Source organism: Amblyraja radiata, chromosome 14 (genome assembly GCF_010909765.2).
Source record: "Amblyraja radiata isolate CabotCenter1 chromosome 14, sAmbRad1.1.pri, whole genome shotgun sequence".
Lineage (NCBI taxonomy): Eukaryota > Metazoa > Chordata > Chondrichthyes > Rajiformes > Rajidae > Amblyraja > Amblyraja radiata.
The window spans coordinates 39,850,990-39,855,855 of record NC_045969.1 but is presented as its reverse complement, the minus strand read 5'-3'; the positions used below and the strand labels follow the sequence as shown (position 1 = coordinate 39,855,855).

The window sequence follows — 4,866 nt, the reverse complement described above, 5'->3', positions numbered from 1 at the left end:
GACTCGTGGAAATCATCATGTTGAAAGATTTTCACGAGTTAACAAGTTTTCCGAGTACCTGCCGTTAGCGTTACGAGTCGCTAAGTTACGTCCACGAGTTCCGACGTTCCCGCTACGTTAATTCTATGTGATTACCACGAGTTTGATTTGTTTTAAACTCGGGATCACTCGTGGGTGGGCTCGCACCGTGAGACAGGGCCATTATCATGCGCAGTATGTATTTATTTTATTTAATAATCTCATTAGCTAAGTGGACAAAGGATGGAAGATTAAACAGGAATGTTCTGATGTAAGTTAAATGAACCATAAATGTTCTCACTCCATCAAAGCTGCTAAACATTCCCATCAAGCTTGTTAAACATTTTGTATGATTCCTTGAGGTCGACCCGCGTTATTCTATACAGAAATATGCAACAGTGAATGGTTCAATAGTTCAATGGTTCTCTATTGTCACAAATGCACAGCACTGTGAAATTCCTTTGCACAATCCACAAATGCACAGTCAACATATTTTGATGCCAACATATTTTGATTTACAATGAAGCTTTGGGTTAAAGTCAAGTGATCAGTGGCAGAATGACTGAAAGATTGTTCTGGAACTGAGAGTCCTGATACCGTTGGCAATAGGGCCAAGGGTGGTGGGTTGAAGAAGTTAGAGAAGATTAAGTAAACTCCTTTAAAGAGGTGCAGGAAGGAACTGCAGATGTTGGTTTATACTGAAGATAGATGCAGGGTGCTGGAGTAACTCAGCGGGTCAGGCAGCATCTCTGGAGAAAAGGAATAAGCAACAGATCTGAAGAAGGGTTCTGACCCAAAAAGTCACCTATTCCTTTTCTTATGAGATGCTGCCTGACCCCAGTTACTCCAGCACCTTGTGCCTATACTTTAAAAAGGACTTATCGCAAAGACAATCTGCATCTCAGACTTCCTGGTGGGAATCCAAGCACAGTTAGGCCTCTTAAGTGCCAAAGTCCTGGTCAACACTGATATTTAGTTTAATTTAGATTAGTTTAGTTTATCATTGTCACGTGTACCGAGGGACAATGAAAAGGGCTATCCAGTCAGTTGAAAGCTTATGCATGATTACAATCAAGACATCCACAGTGTAGAGATACAGCCTAAAGGGAATTACGTTTAGTGCAGGATAAAGTTCAGTAAAGATGGACCGAGGGTCTTCAATGAGGTAGATAGTAGGTCAGGTCTGCGTTCTAGTTGGCGATAGGATGGTTCAGTTGCCTGATAACAGCTGGGAAGAAACTATCCCTGAACCTAGAGTTATGTAGAGAATCTTATTTAAGTGATATTGATGTATTGTACACTATTGCGCACCAGAACATTAAGGGCTCGGATAGCTCAGTTGGTAGAGCATCAGACTTTTAATCTGTGGGTCCAGGGTTCAAGTCCCTGTTCGGGTGATGCATTTCTAAGGCAGCACAGGGGCGAATTGGTGGCAAAAATGTCTGTGACAGCTGATGGGGTGAACGGTGTCAACTAGGAGGTCTCTGTTGTGATTAGGGGGAGGGGGAGAAAGGGTGGAGCTGCGTGGTACCGAGGAGACATGAGTGAAGGCCTCATCTACGATTGAAGACATCTAGGATGTTTAAGTATGGAAAACCTCATCTTGGGCGCAGATGCGGCCTAGACGGAGGAATTGGGAGTAGGGGATTTGCAGGAGGCAGGGTAGGATGAAGTGTGATCTAGATAGTTGTGGGAGGCTGTAGGTTTATAATATATGTCAGTCGATAGTCTATTACTAGTGTGAATGGGTGATTGATGGTTGGCGTGGGCTCGGTGGGCTGAAGGACCTTTTTCCATGTGGTAACTAAAGTAAGTCTGCAAGCACGTCACAGAGTCATAGAGTCATGCTGTGTGGAAACAGGCCCTTTGGCACAAATTACCCACACCAACCAACATGTCCCATCTATACTATTCCCACCTGTCTGCGTTTGGCCCATATTCCTATCCATGTACCGGTCAAAATGTTTCTTAAGCGTTGCAATAATACCAGCCTCACCTACCTCCCCCAGCAGTTCATTTCATACACCCACCACTCTTTGTGTGAAAAGGTTACCTCTCAGGTTCCTGTTAAATCTTTCACCCCTCACCTTAAACCTATGTCTTCTGGTTCTCGATTCCGCTACTCTGGGTAAGAGACTCCGTGCATTTGCCCAATCTATTCATCTCATGATTTTGTACACCTCTATTAGATCAGTGGGGTGATTGTTTTATGATTGGGTTATTTGATAAAGTACATTTGTGTACCATCCAGAAATGCTCTACATGATGGAATTTATACGCCAACAGTGTTAAATGTGATTTTCTTTTAAGTGGCCTTCTTGAAATAATTCACAACCCGAAGGAATAAATCTCTGCAATTATAATTGTTCATTTTCTAAACAACAGAGGCAGTCATTAACCATTATCAGGTTAAAAAGATACTCATCCTCTTAATCACTGCACAACTTTCTGTGGTGAATTTAATAGGCAATTAGTGTTGAAATGCAGAATCCTCATGAAAATGACAGAGGTGAGAGATGAGATGCCGATTTTGCAGAGCTAAGGGCAGAGTGGCACAAATAACCAGTCTGAAGATGGGTCTCGACCCGAAACATCACGCATTCCTTCTCTCCAGAGATGCTGCCTGACCCGCTGAGTTACTCCAGCATTTTGTGTCTACCTTTGATTTAAACCAGCATCTGCAGTTCTTTCCGGCACAAATAAACGGGTAACTTGCGGGAATGCACGATTCATGGGTTATCACTTCCTCGCTACAAGTTACTGGATGAGTGGAGCATAAATAATAGTGTTTCCTTCAGCAAAATCTGGCCTATTCCACTTTAGAAAGTTCAGAAAACGAAGGGAAAAAAATTCAGCGGATCTGCATTCCGCACACAGTAATTTTGCTTTTACTTCTATCAGTCGGCCACACATTGACAAAGCCTCATTAATATACAGCCAAAGAAAATTTTACCTTAATTAAGCTTTTGAAATTTATCCCCAATTTTCAAGATTACTTGATAAAAGCTACTAAGCAGAAAGTTAAAGAAGCTGAAAATAAATTGCACCAGCACAGTTGACTGAACAATGCTGATACATCCTGGAAAGTTAACAACACTGAACATGTTCAGACTGCACAATGTAAATTCAACTTAAGAGATAGTTCTGAGCAAAAATATCAAGCCTAGCCCAGTTTTAGGAATGACAGGCTATCTGATATAAATTATAATAAAAGCATGATTAAAAGTAAATGCAGTAAGAAACATTTAACCATGTAATTTAAAAGACAAGAAAAACTGCAGGAACTGGAAATCTGAAATAAACACAGAAAAATTCAATTAAGATTGAAGAGGTCAGGAAACATTTATGAAAAAATGTATAATTTAGTTTAGAGATACAGCACAGAAACAGGCCCTTAGGCTCACCGAGTCCGCACCGACCAGCGATCCCCATACACTAATGCTGCCCTACACACAATAGGGACAATTTACAATTATACAGAAGCCAATTAGCTTACAAACCTTTACGTCTTTGGAGTGTGGGAGGAAACCGGAGCACCCACACTCCAAAAACCCATGCAGTTCACAGGGAGAACGTAAAACTCTGTACAGACACCACCCATGGTCAGGATCGAACCCGGGTCTCTGGCACTGTGAGGCAGCAGCTCTACCAGTGAACTACCGTGCACATTAAAATAAACTTTCAATTAATCAATAAGCTTTCATTAGAACTGCAAAATAGTGTGCTTCAGGTTTCGAAGAATAGGGAGAGATGGGCTGAACAAAGGGAGTGTGTGAAAAGGCGGAGGCAGAGAGGATCCAGATAACACAGGCACCAATGGTGCTGACTGAGAAAGGCTGACAAAGACATGTTATTCACATTGATCTGTGAAGAGACAAAAATAGAAGTCGTAGTGAGTCATGGAGTCATACTGCGTGGAAACAGCCTCTTCGGCCCAACTGCACTAGTCCAGTAAATAGTTCGTTCTAAGCTTCCCCCAGTCTAGTTTCAGTCAATAAGATACTGAGTCAAGCACTTGCGCATCTAAACTTTATTTTGGAAAAACACAATAACAGTTCCCCACTACTATACCTAACCACCACGGGTTTGATCCTTGTATCTGCTTGTCCAAGCCCTCCTAGCTTCGTGCAAGCAGAGATACTCCAAAAGGTCACGCAGTCCCAAGCGTTCTCCCAGAAGATCGACACATGACCTCGTGGGAGTGGCCTTTTATAGGTCCCCGAACCTTGAGGGGCCGAACCATATGGGGGTGGTCTCTTTACAGTCCAATAACAGATATCGATTAACACAGTACATGATAGACATTTCCCTAACCCAATAATACAGTAACCAATACATTGTATTCAAACGGAGCTTCTGGAAGGAAGCAAACATAGCAACATTTGCCTAGATATTCAAGAAATCCAGACAAGGCTCAACACTTAACCCAATCAACATCTAGCAAAGTAAAGCTTTGCAACAATATTTACAATGTGTATGTCTGGTTTGCATTCACCCAATCCGTTTCATGCAATTTACACCTAATTGTAAGAAGCTGCAGATGTCCCATTCTCTCCTTGCAACTCTTATCTGGGCTCTAGACAAGCTGGCACCATTCTGCAGCTTGTCCCATTTCTGCAGAAGGCACATTTAAATTGACCAAATGGCCTAGCAGCCCAGAAGCCTTTACTCAATGTTAGTGTCCTGGCATCTTCAATTTGGCCAGAATTAACATTCCTTCCTTTAATCATATATGATAAACAGTCATTTAAGATAACCAAATAATCAGATAATCAGATAACCAGATATACATATGTGGATTTCCATCTATTAACAACAACAAGATGATGATGTTTCTTCTCAGAATCT

The 4,866-nt window shown here is 41.8% G+C and overlaps 1 non-coding gene across 1 annotated transcript; it reads left to right on the top strand.

The window, feature by feature from the left end:
* The first annotated feature begins 1,342 nt into the window (after positions 1-1,342).
* On the top strand, positions 1,343-1,415 carry trnak-uuu. Its single transcript has one exon. It is a non-coding gene; the product is annotated as a tRNA-Lys (tRNA).
* The last annotated feature ends 3,451 nt before the right edge of the window (positions 1,416-4,866 follow it).